The sequence below is a fragment of the Trachurus trachurus genome (assembly GCF_905171665.1).
Source record: "Trachurus trachurus genome assembly, chromosome: 19".
NCBI classification, from domain to species: domain Eukaryota; kingdom Metazoa; phylum Chordata; class Actinopteri; order Carangiformes; family Carangidae; genus Trachurus; species Trachurus trachurus.
This window is the reverse complement of record NC_139913.1, coordinates 7,924,632-7,938,523: the sequence shown is the minus strand read 5'-3', so window position 1 is coordinate 7,938,523 and position 13,892 is coordinate 7,924,632. Positions and strand designations below refer to the sequence as shown.

At 40.6% G+C, this 13,892-nt stretch overlaps 1 protein-coding gene across 1 annotated transcript in view; it reads right to left on the bottom strand.

Moving 5' to 3' along the window:
- LOC311002560 (cadherin-related family member 1a) overlaps positions 1–12,960 on the bottom strand; it is a 98,004-nt gene extending 85,044 nt beyond the window's left edge. Inside the window, exons 1-3 of the mRNA XM_083993960.1 lie at positions 12,898–12,960; positions 11,963–12,142; positions 3,058–3,197 (exon numbers count right to left, since the gene is read on the bottom strand). The gene's annotated coding sequence lies outside the window, so the exon portion shown is untranslated. The remainder of the gene's footprint in view (positions 1–3,057; positions 3,198–11,962; positions 12,143–12,897) is intronic.
- Between the last annotated feature and the right edge of the window lie 932 nt (positions 12,961–13,892).

Below are 13,892 nucleotides of genomic sequence, written 5' to 3'. Positions count from 1 at the left end.
GTTACATTGTCGCGTTTAAAATCCACAATGAGAAGCAAAACGCCTCAGACAACCTTAAGTGCAGCATCCCGGAGCGGTTTACATTTATATCCACTGTATCTGAGTACCTCTGCTGCTTCCTGGGTTGATTATGTCCCATTGCTATTCACTTCACCGTAGCCGGGGTCACCACCACTTCACGTCTTCTGAAGACAAGTGCAGAGAGGATATACCTCTCAGAGTGGTTCAGTGTCTGCTACAGTCCCTGAAAGCAGAACTCATTTCCAGGCCAAGCTGCTGCAGGGTCCCAGCAGGGAGACATGAAGCAATCTCAGGCCCGTGATGCCCTCCCACAGTACCCGCTGCCCTTTCACTCCCACATCCTTCCCTTTTATCGGGAATCTATTTTCCCTCTCTCCCCTCCTGTAAGGTAACTCCATCTGAAATTTACATCTCCCCTCTCTCACTCACTCTCACTCTCTCTGGTTTCCTCTTCCCATGATGGATGAGCTCCACTCTGGGGTGTCTCAACCTGTCCATCATGCCCTGCGATTAGGAATTAAAAATTGCAAACGTTTCACAATAGCCACCCCCATTTTTTTTTCCCCAAACCAGCCCCCTCCCCTCCCCGCTCCCTGCCACAACCCCGCCTCTCGTCCAATCACACCTGCCACACCATCACCAGCCACGGCCATAACCAAAAAGCCCCCGTCGACGCCACCAGCACCACATCCGTACGTGTGCAGCCTAACACACTATCCCCAATCCAGATGCACCAAACACCTACATTCATCTAAGTGGGAAAAAAAACATAATTTATTTTGTACTTCCCAGATAATTTACTTTTTTTTCTTTCCTTTCTACAGGAATTCTCCATTTCCCTATAAAATGAAAATTCATCTAGAATTACATCTTATGTCATCATTATGTTTATTAAGCGTGGATGATGTATATGAACAGCGCTGGCTTGCCGCTGAGTGCTTAATGATGCATAAGATTAAGCCGAGGCTCTCAGCTGCGCTGTGACTCCCCTCTGGTACCCATACTGCCGAGGCATGCTGGGAGTACAAGCTCCAAACGGCCATCAGGTGAAAGGAACTAACATCTCTCTTTTTGTCTGTGTGTGTGAGTGAGACCAAATGTGTGTGTGCGTGTGTGTGTACTTATGTTTTGTGCACACGGCTGAATGGGAGTGTGTTTCTTCCTGCACACATGTAAGAGCTGTGGAGGAATGGTACACTATCACCATGCTTTATAGTATCTGTCCACCTATATTAGAAATAACTTGCTTTTGCCTTGCTCACTGTGCCACCATCATGCTGTTTTCTCGCTTTCATCTCTTTCCCTCTCTCCTCTCCTCTCTGCTCTCTCTCTCTCTATCCATCCCCGGACCCCTTCGCTCTCTGTCCTTCCTCCCTTCATTTCTCTTCTCCCCTTCTCTCAGCCACACCACTGTTTTGCCGCAGCAGTCTATGACAAAAACATTATCCTTCTGCTGCTAAACAATCCAATAAACCTCTCCACAGGGAGGAAGTTAACCTCTTGTCTGTTCGACTGATGCCTTCCAGACCACGTGACGGCTGCCACAGTAAATTCAAATCATTAGTCTCCTTGCCCCCCCATCAGAGGAAAAAACTTCTATTAGTAATGGAGACCTCGTAAGAGACCTTCCGCGGAGAGCACTGCCTTCCCAATTCCCAGTGGAGAAATCCCGCGCAAAAAACTAATTCTACTTTTAATAATCTGTCATCAAGACCAGAGGCAGTCATAAATTATGTGGGGACCATGTGCGGGAGCAAGCCACAAGAGGGAAATCAGGGTAGAAAATCAAAGCCCAAGTTTGACAAACTTTCCTGAAGATAAATAATAACTTACAAACCGGATTAGTTGTTAAGTCACAGCTGAGCGCACAGTCAAGCCATTCCAATCAGCCAATGCAGATGAAGAATTTATAGGTAGAGCTCATCATTTGTTTTCCCTCTCTCCTCCCTCTTTTTATATGCATCCCACCTTTTCTCATTCCTGTCTCCTTCAAGCTTATTATTATATTCAGGGCCTGTTGTCACACCCTGGGCTGCTTTTTATCTTTAACTCCTTGTGCGCCAAACCAAAGGTGACGAGTGACAGCATTTTTAAGGTGACAGATTTTTCTTGGTTTTTGTTTTTGTTGTTGTTGTTTGTTTGGGGGAAGGGCTCAGGCCAGAAGATACAGAGACAGAGGGAGGAGGCTGCCTGGCTTGTGTCGTAAAGTAAATACACTGGAGACCCCCTCACTGACTGCAGCATTATGAGGCCTCCAGACCTTATCTGACCACTAAAACAAAGGAGAGCATCATGGGAGAAGTAGTGCATGGGCGGAAGATTCTTTCTGCGGGAGCGTGAGGGAAAAAGGCTATCAGCCGCAAGGGTCTGCTCTTTGTTCCTGTGTCAATATCTCTGTAAACTATCGACATGCATCATAATCGTTCCCTTCTATCAAGTGCAGACTAAAGAACAATCTCCATTAGGTGACAGCGCCCCGGCAGGTTGATAAATGCTCCCTGACGAAAGGGAAGGAATTGTGTAAAATAAAGAGGCATGTTCCAACAAGTCTTGTCAAAATGGTATTGATTTAATCATCTGCAGAAATACACATTCTTGGTTAGTGTAGCGTGCAGCGGAGATGGCAGCCGCAGCAGAAGCTGGGATACGCTTTACAGTTGTTGACGCGGAGACGCTCTCCCTCATTGGCTTTGCAGGTGATGAAACACACGCTGAGCTGCGCTCTAATTTTTTCCCCCCCGCTCTCTCCCTCTGTCCCTCTTCAATCAGATGTTATTCTAAGAAAGTGACTGCAAATCCGTCGTTGTATTTTTATTTAGGGCCAACAAATACAACTTAATGTGAGTGGGCGAGTCTATATGTAACATGCCGCTGTGGCCAGCCTTCTCCGTGGCCTCTCAGCCGAGTGCAGAGGCGATAGATAACAATAGCCCTCCATCATCTAGACACACCAATGGTATTCCAGTAGCTGGAGTGAGCTGGCCAGAGGTCTGGGAGTGTTTATTTAACATCGGGGTGTTGGAGAGTGTGTCTCACCTTGGGACAAATGGATCCCCTCTCCTTCCTCCTTTGGCAGACTCAGAGTAAACACCACGGCAGAAAACTGGAGGTCTCATTGCTCTGAAGTACAAGTTCATCAGGCAGGTGGGGCAGCTTCATCATCGGAGTCTCACCCCCTGTAAAACAAGGATCAATGTCTGTGTAAATAGCTGCTTTGCTTACATACAGTATGTGTGATGTAAACAGGACAAACCAGCAGCCAACCAACCGCTTACGTCAGAGCAAATAGAAAATCTAGCCCGAAAATAAAAACCCAAGCGGCGACAGCGGCAGCGCAAGCAGCTGTTTTCTTAACAATTGTAATCATTTAGAAGGTTAAAGGGGGTATTATTATCTCTGCACAGCCCATCTGAGCAGTGATGAGGTGAACACAAATAACGCGCGTCCCCTGCAGAGGGAAGATGTGTGGCCGCGGCCGCTGGGGGTTGGAGACAATCCCGCAGTGACCTGACCTTGACATGTCTGAGTGAAACGGTGGCGGAGGCTAATACCTCATCATATTGAGTTTGACTTTGAGCTCACGGTGGTGGGCGCCATAAAACAAAGGATAACAGTGTGGACAAACAGTCGTAAACTGGACAATTAACATATACTACTAACAAATAAAGCCTAATTACATTAAAGAAACTGACCATCCTCTGTATACTTCTGTGGGCTTTGGCTAAACTTAGATATTTGAACATGTTGGTACTGTAACATTTAAATAAAAAAATGACTTAAAAATTAGTTTTTGTGATTAATATAAGATATAGTAAGTATATACTGTATTGTGAATATGTCACAGTTCTTATCTGATGATAAAAACCTTAGAGCCAGTCTGAGTGAATCATACATGACCGCATCATAAAATGTCTACATTACAAAAAAAATGAAATGTCCACTCCTCTGAAATCAGGATATAACTCATCATATCAAGCCACGAGTGACGCTTCAGACATTATTCAGTCCAGGAGGACAAGTGGAGAGGCGAGGGAGACACAGACCTTTATATATTACCTCCTGCTCCAAAGTAAGGACAAAGGGAATGAAGATGACTACCCTGTCACAGGAAAAAACTGATGAACCAGACAGACCTGACTGAACTGTTCACTAACCGCAACCTGGGCTTCATGCAACACACTGAAGCCAAACTGATATTTTTATTTTTATATTGTTGATCAATAGCCATTCTGCTAGTGGAAGATGTCCATCCACTCCACTCCTTACTTCTGTTTACAAACTTTGCGCAAAATACTGAGTTTTTGTCTTTGTCATAGTAAGGGGTTTACTGCTTCAGTGGGCCATAAAATGGTTTGCATGGGTTTATACCAGTTCTGTCTTGTCTAAGGGAATTCAGGGTTATCAGTCAGGGTTACATATAACATGAGTCACATTTAGCTATTATTTTTTGCTTCCTGCAATAATCTTGTGGCCTCAGTCTCTAAATTTCCAAACATGGGTCATTTTAATACTGGATGCCTTCAAGATCCTGATATTATCAAGGATATCTTAGTTAGAATAGCTCATGACCTAATGCTAACTGTTTGGTAACTGCTGTTTTACAATAGATGGACACAAATCCAATGTGACTGCTAAAAGACGCACGATCTTTGTAGCATGTAGTTGTTTGTCAGTGTAGCTGGTATGTTAATGAACTTTATCCTACTATATGTACAACAACTCTAATACTGACAATAAAAGTGGGGGGGAATTGATTGTGGTTCCAATAATCTGCTAAACCTGACCTTTGTATGCATTGTGGTTACAGTCAAAGAATAGAAGGAGCTATCTATATGAACACATGCCCATATACACCATGTATGAATATGCACACAGACATCTATATATGTCAGCTTTGACAGGTAAGGTAGATCATTTCTGCCTAAAAATGAGCTAATATTCATACTGAATGGATATTAGATGAATGCATCACTTAGGATTCTCCATCCCTCCAACAGTTAAGGCAATCTTAATCTTTATGTCGATAATGAAGATGTGTGTGATATCAACTAGTCAGAGTAATTAATAGGAATGTCAGTGCCATTGTATTAATAGCATCATGCATAGCATCAATTTAGCGTAAATTGTCGTTTTGACAAGCCATTTTAATTAAAACTATCACACAAGAATTAAAGGACCGTGGTCGTCATTTTGGGAGACTATCAAATAATGTTACCATCTGGTATTTTTTGCAAGTCTTATCCTTGCTAATTATAAGTGATACTCAAAAGGTTAGAGGCACTTTGGCAGATGCAGTGATCACCACCATACTGTCCCTGCAATAACCCACAGGTCATTACACTATACGTACTGAAGATATGATTGCCTGCTGTTCTCATGATAAACAATAATTATGGATGACCAGAACTTTTCAATGCCCCCAGAAAGCCGTTCAAATTACTCTATCTTTACATTACAGCAAGAAAAAATAATAATATCTCCAGTTTTTGTTTTTTTTATCTAAGCCACAAGGTCACGTGATGCACGAGCTCAAACCACAATGCACCTCAGTCTTCAGTGAGCGGGGATGTGGGCCTAGAATCAATCTTCCTGACCACTCTCGGAGCCCAGGAGTGAGCTCAATATGGGCTCAATTCCTATGGGCTGCTCCAGGGATGAATTGAAATAGCACTCCTGAACAGTCGTCTCGCGGACAGTCGTTACAGGAAACGTTGCTTTTTATTCATCCAAATTCAGTGGCTGTGCCTCTCCAGAGAGAAACAAGGGGCTCCGTGTATGACAGTGGAGGTCGCATACGCGGCTGATAACCCTGCTTGACAACACAGGTGAAATGTTTTTTCCAGTCTCTATGAGCACAATAATAGAATAACTTCAATTCAATGATTGTGGAATTATGTTTACACCTGTCCTTATGAGTGATAGAGCTTTCTGTTGAATACTGTACCATGGTACTGTGATGCTGCTGACCAAATGACACATGTTTTTTTGATGTGATGTTTGCCAGTCAATTTAAGTGTGTCAAATTCCTAAATATTAAGCAGCTCACATTTACACAGCGTAGCCTAACTCTACCTTTCTTATTTTACTTTTTCGGTTTCTTCATTCAACACAAAATCTACTACACATATTTCCATCTAGCCTAGAAGAGGATCCCTATGTTGAGGTTTTTCCCTATTTGAGAATACATGTGTCAAATGCAGATTCTTTCTCTCCTAGAGGTGAACATTTGTGACTTATGACACCTGGCCTCATAAATAAAACTAACCTGATGTGACATATGACTATTTCTGCTGAGAATGACAGATGAAGGATCAATTATATGTAATATAAATGAACAAATGTCTCTATTTGGCAACTTTGGAACAGCCACAAAGTAGTTTTCTTTGGCTGGCAACCGCCTTGTTTCAAGATCATTATGTTTGGTGCATGGAGCCAGACATAGTTTGGAAAATGGGAAATAGTCCCATGTGTTGTTTGACATTAAGGGTTGATATTTAAAAGCAACTCAACAAGCAAACAGCATGTTGGCATCCCTGGATTTCTGGTGCACCTGCTATGCTCCTGTGCGTTTACTGTAATAGATTTATCCAATCATACTGGAAATGTTTTAAGTTAAAAAAGAAAACATCATTTGGATTTAGGAATGAAAGCTCAGAGAAGTTCTACAACACTTCTCTGATGTAAACAGTTTAACAGTCTCAAGAGGATTTGTCAAATTGTGTAATGGAAAGTTGAACCAGTGAGTGAGCGAGGGAGCAACAGATCAGTCAGGTGAGAGAGTGACGGGATGAGTGAATGAATGAGTGTGGCGAGTAATTGTGGCAAATGAGAGAGTGAACAGCCTGACCTCTTTGCTGACTTGTGTTTTCCGTCAGTCGTCCTGGTTACTATGCGTCATGCTTTGTTTCATCTGACGTGCAATTATTTTTCCCATTAAATACACAACATGTATTTCACTTAGTTTTTCTGAATGAAATTTCAATCAGAGGCCATTACACTCTTCAGACAGAGAAAGTTTAGAAAAATAACAAGACGCAATGGGAAAGAAAATAATGCTCTGTCAACGGAGATGGAAAACACAAAAATAATCATTTGCGCGAAGCAGGTGATGCATATGTTAAAGTGTCAAGAAGCAGAGGAGAAATTAATAGCTTTCTGCCATAAGCATTCTCTGATAAATATGATTACATTTGCATACTTCATTTTACTCTTGATCTGCTGTCTCTGTGATTCCTGTGATTCTTGTGCGCCCGTTCCAAAAGAAAAAGTAATTTCCATTACTGCTCAAACATGAAACAAGTATTTCGGGTCTCATTAGGGATTTCCCAGCTGCTCGTCCATTGACGAAATAAAAAAAGACAAAAATACGACAAACATATGTCAGAGAGACCATGTTGGATAATTGTGGATCAACAGTAAAACAAATGGTTAAGTTACTTGCTCACGTGGACACAGCGTTTAATTACCGAGACTTTTTCTGCAACATAACGCTGCAATGTGAATAATGTGCAAATCAATGATTTGAGGAGACGGTTGTGGGGTGGGGGTGGGGGTGGATGGGTCTTCTAGGAAGTGTTTTGTGCCTCATTAATTTATCAATAAGGCCATCTGACATTGTCTTCTATTTGCCCTGATGAGGAGAGCTGTCCATTCGTATGTGTAATGACCCTGCGTTTGTCCCACATCTTGACATGTGGCTTAAGAATCAAGTCCAGCAGACAGAGGTAACCTTGACAAGATGGTTCACGACGTTTACTTTTACATTCGCTAAGAGCATCGGCATTCGCCCCTAATTCTGGCGCTAAGTGACAAACTACATTTCGGGGTCAACCGTGGCTCTCGCGCAGGTTTTCCATCAAGTGAAGCGACTTGATCGAGGTGTTGCTCCTGCTGTGTTTATACCATAGGTCACTGAACATATGAGCGCCCTCTGGTCTTAGTATATGCTTTATATGTGACCAGAGAGATGCAGTGATTGAGTTACTCTTTTCCAATCCTGTAATGGACATGAGGACAATGCTGCATCTTGGAAAGTGACTTTTTTTTCTTTCTTTTAAAAAAAAAAAATCTCTCTATATGCTTGTATTTCAAAACACAGAGAATCTTTTGGAGTTGAGAGAGATTCGAATAAGGTATTGGCATTTCCTTAAAAGTTAATATATAATAATAAATTAAGCAGCTGAAATATTAGACTTTATATCTGTACCTTTGATTGTAATTGACACACATATTTATGTTCTTCATGTGTGATTCTCTGGGCGACGATATTTGCACTTTTCTCCCACTGTTTTCCAGTTCAGGATTCCAATTAACCTGTGCAAAGCGTGACGCCAATCACAGGACGCTGTATCGACACTGGGCATGAAAAGAATAATGCTGTTAGGATGATGTAGCTTACTGTGGGGGACTCCTCCCTCACTGGTGACAGAGAAGTTTGCTCCAGTCATTTATCAAGTCCTCTCTGGCCACCGAGGGGCTGGCGAGTCCCAGGGCCGCCTGCTGCTTGGGGGGCCAGCATGCAATATGTGCATTTTAGGCCTCTGGTGGGCTGGCAAAAACTGCTGATGTGCTCACTGCTGCTAAGTTTGATGGATTTGTTGTTGTCATTTGCTTTGGTTCTGTTCCCTGCAACAAAACAAAGGGAATCATTAACTCTTTTGTGCTGCATGGGACTTTTATGGGTTAGGGATAATGCAAAACGAGATGGGGTACAGATGGGGTCAGCTGGAGCGTTCTGTTGCTGGAGCTTTCCAGAATGGGGCGTTGAACATGCATGGATGATCCTGCATAGAGAGCTGATTACAGAATGATTTAGTGACCACTGATATCCCTTTCTTCTCAAGCTCCCATCATCGGGCTCATTTCAGCCGCAAGAGTGCAACTGGCAGTGTTCACCACTTATATTTATAGCCAGTCGCTGTTTAGCACCTCATGCGATGTTCTGGCCAGGCTCAAGACCGGGCCATTACAGTGCATCACCGTTAGAGGCTCGCAGTGTTTACTGATGCAGCTTTGGCAGAGGGCTGCTCTGCCATTTAGAGCTGCTGCTATGATCCTCATCCTCATACAGTGGAGAGTGAAGTGCAGTCAACTTAAAACGCTGAATTCACTGAACTTCAGTAAAATGTCTAAATAAGAGTGGAACACTGGATAAGAGTGGATAAGATTCGATTATTTGGATAGATGATGAACAAAATAAAACTATTTGACCATTATTCATTAAAAAACAACAACCTCCAGCTTCTTAACGGTAAAGATTTGATGCTTTCATCAAATCATCTATTATTATACATGATGTCGTTGTCAGTGTTTATACTATCACAAAACAAGCAATCTGAATATGTCACTATGGACACTGGAAAACTATGGTTTAAATCATGAGTTATTCAATGATGCATTGTTTTTAACTGTGCGTTCACATTTTGTAGAATGTATACATTAATTTTCAAGGCTATATGACTTTATAGGTGAACAGATGTCAGACTGCAGTGAAGACATTTATTTTCATTAAGTGTATGATAGGATGCACTAAAATATGTACGTCACGCAAGACAAAATGTATGTAAAAATGTTAGGAAAATGAGAATTATCACTGTTTGTTTCCCTTATTTGCAAATACTATATGATCGGATGAAAAAGTTAACATTTGAGCCATTACATCTCAGGACAATGAATTCTTGATAACTCCCCTTTAGTAAAACAAACTAGATTGCATATGATATAAATTATTGTGGATAATTTTACTACTTCAGGTTTGGCGCGTTTTGTTTATGAACTGTAAAGGATGAGGGGACGTGTTTGTTTGAGAGCAGGCGGCCGTGCAGTTGCTAAACTTCAAGGTGAAGACTTGCTTCCTCAAGGGAGAGTTGAAGATCAAGACAAATCCTCTTATTTTTCTCTGTCAAGTCATCACAGTCTGAGACGAAATACAAATTGAGATTGTAGCAACGGGCTGCGACAGTCCGCTGTTGACTGCAAGGGTTACAGGGGTGATTGAGTGTGTGTTTGACTGCCCGAGGCCGAGGGCTAACAGTACTGTTACACAGACAAGGTCGTCTCAGAGAGAGAGAGAGAGAGAGAGGGAGAGAGGGAGAGTAGCCTCAGCACATAATCCCAGTGTTCCTGACTAGTATGAACACAGCTCTGCTACAAAATTGATTAAGGTAGAGGAACATTACTTGGGGAATAAGATCATCAAGACAGATGGAAGAGGATAGTTTTGGCCAAGAAGTGATTACAGTGTTTCAGTTACCTCTTGCGTTCAAATGGGCCCCAGTTCTCACTTCATACAACCGCACTTTTCCAGAACAAAAGGAGTCGAGCATTATTGAAACGCAACCCAATACTTTGACCGTTGTTGACTCGTGCTATTGAAGGGTCAGCAGTCATGTTAGTAATTCGTTTAATGTCAAATAAGCACCCAAGAAAAATGGCTACACTATACAGTAGCAATATTTTATCAATATTGACCAGAGGCTGAAGCCAACCTTGATATGTTCCCCTTACTCTCATCAATAACACAAAGGAGGAAAGTTACTTCCCATATAAAACTAATCTTTCCTTTTTATTGTATTTTAATGAAACAGACTTGGTTCTATGGCAGTAATTCATTCCATTTGTTATGTTTGGACAACTCATTAACATTATCATCTATTATCATTAGACTGAAATTTTAAGCTTCTTCTCCCTTGAGATGCCGTGCGTTTCTTCTCTTCAGTTTGCATTAAAACAAATGTGGACCTGCTGATGCATTAGATTAATGTGCTCACTCACTGCCTGCTACAAAGCTCCAGTCCAGCTTGAAAACTAGACCAAGTTTCTGTCTTTTGAGCCTCACCCACTATGGAAACATGTATTTTGCTCATTTATTGTGCTCTGTGAAACGCTCACTGGTTTCTGTATTGTTTTTTTTATTTGTTTTTTTAAGCAACACCGCAAGTACAAGTTCATCTTTGGACTGAATGTAATGTCACCAAAACAAAGCTGTGTAGTGCTGTTCAGTGAGTCTACTACTGAATGTAAACACTACAGAGAAGCCTGTGTTAATACACGCCACATTATAGAATTACTTGCACAGAGATTCATTTGTCTGTTAATTCTCTGACTAATATAATCATCCACATGTCGAGCATTAGCAGCATTGTTTTTGCCTGACTTCATGTAACATTTAACTAAATCATAATGCTAATGAGTTATTTAGATTTCCAGATCAAATTCCAACTTTCAAATCCTTGCATAGGCCGCTGTAACAGATCAAGTCATTTACTAATTACAAAGTTAGCTTTTTTCCCTGCATAAATAATGTTGATTAATTAGCAAGTCCAAATAAGTGAAGATGATCTATGTAGTATATATCACTGTCATAAAAACTTACTGAAACGTTTCATTTACATTGCTTGACTTCTTAATTACATGCATCCAAACTTTACAAATTTGATGGAGAATTAATAACGTGTAAGGTGAAAGGTTTCACAGAAAACCTGCCGACTAGAAATAATCAAGATGTTGGAGTAAAGAAAGAATCTAAACAATACAGTACATCCACTGGTTTCCTTGCCATTTAAGACGCCATTAATAAGAAATGTTTAGTTCATCTCTCAGGTGGATTTACATCCGTATTTTGCTGATGAATAAATAATGTATCAAGTTTTTGTTGAGGCGTATTCATATTAATATCTCTGAAATAGCTGCACTTCATGCAGTGAAATATCTGCAAACTAGATAACATGACCGTGAGTCCAAGTGTGGGATAATATTGTCCTCATTTCATCTTTATATAGTATATACAGTATTGTCCTCATCTCATCCTTACATACATTAGTCTGTTGTCCTTAGCTCATCTTTATATTGTCCTCATCTCATCTTTATATAGCATGTATGGCATGTTCTATAATTAAAAATGAAACAGTGAACATACATAAACCATACATCATCTACATACCTGGGGAGGGGGCAAGTCGTCCATGACCAGCTTCCAGGGTGGATTTAACCTCCTTTGGGCCTCCTGTGTTGCATTTCTGCTCTGACTTTGCCTTCAGTAGATCTACAGCTCTTTCTTTGTCATCCCTGGGGTGTGAGTGGAGTTGTCTTTGTGGAAGTCAGCTAGGACAGGTGCCATAACCTAAACAAAAATACATTATAGTGTTATATCATGAAGCTCATATTAAGTGTTAGGAAGTCACTCAGTACATGCACTTAGTAGTTGTCAAGTTATATACCTCTTTTGCTTCAAACCTGCCCAAACGTGAAATATTTTCTAGATTTGTTTAGTTTTCTTTGTTTCAGAATTTAAGGGTTTAGATTGACAACGTTCAAATAAAAGAATCATAAAGAAAATACAAAGTTACTAAATAAAATAACAATATTAATCACATTAATTAAACTCTGTTTAACTATGCCACTCATAATCTTCTCTGGTCAACTGTTAGCCCATTCAAAATCTATGGATCAAGTTGATAACAAACAGATATGCAAACAATTAGAAATAAATAAAAGGACCTTCCCTCAGTGAAAGACTTCAACAGTAGTTTCCTGGAGTTTCACTTCAAACACTGGAAGCACTATTGTAGCCTACTTTTTACTTCAGGACTTTAATTTCTTGTATAACTTTGCAGACTCAGACTAAAAATAGCTATATAGGCTATCAGAACAAAACAAACACTATGTGACGATATCATGGATTAACCGTGTGAGTGTAACGTTATAAAGCAACAAAACAATGCAACTGCGTGGTGCTGCTACTTCACCCACTGCTGCTCCAAGTTAGCAAGGCATCAACGCACTTCAACACAATTATTTGTTCAAAACAGTTCGTTGGACATTTTGTCTAGTAGGCTGATATCACTGCTAAATCCGGTAAATTAGCTCATAACTCACGGTGTTTAGTTCCGTTTTAAGACCACAGGTCCGTCACAAATTACGGACTTGTTTGCTACCGTACTATTTCTTCATTTAGCCTACCTGTTAACGTCGGCGTGCGTAGCCTACGTTACGTTACGCTGTGACGCTGTCGACTGATTGGTTGGCAATGCAGACTTGACCAATCAGTATCTGTGTAGAGTAGATGGGGCTTTTGTTTTGTTATAAAAAGCCAAGAGGACCACATATTGTAACATTTTAACCACATGATAATCTCATATTTATTGACAAGTAGGCTACATTTTCACCACTTTTGATTGTAAATACTTTTGTAAATGTTTTTAATGTGAGAAAAGTGCAAGAGAAATACAAAAATATATATGGCTAGCTAATGATCTTTAAAATGCCAGACAGTCACAATACCACAGTCAGTGACGCCTCCTCCAAGACACTTCCTATTCAGTAAAATTACACTGCATTGATATCTAGGTAATTGATAATCCCTGTGTGAGTAATGTTGTCAATTTGGCACCTAAATCCTATTTTGGTGGCCATCTGGGCTCCCTAAATTGCTCCCTTGAGAGCAGAGGTTCTAGGTAGTAATTATTCAGAAGTCATTCACTTTTAAAGGTGTTTAGTACTTATCTGAATCGCAGTTAAAAAGCTGACATGATGCCCAAAGAGAGGTATGCTCTTTTTCACAAAATCTTTATTGTTTTGGCATTTAGAAGACATACTGTAGGCCTAGCTACATTATAACACAAACTTATATTTGTTATTTTAATATTTCGTGTAATTTAATTGGATAAGAAGTCTTTGTGTTGGGTTTTTCGTGGGTTAAGAATGGTTTCCTTTCCCATATTAGTATAAAAATATATATAATATGTTTGAGGAATAAATTGTAAAATTCAAAACTTCCCAGGCCCGTTCAGGTTCCCTTTGTGATCTGTGTGACAAATGGTAGACTTACACAGGCTTATCCGACATGCGCTGTCTGTGCATTTCACTCACTT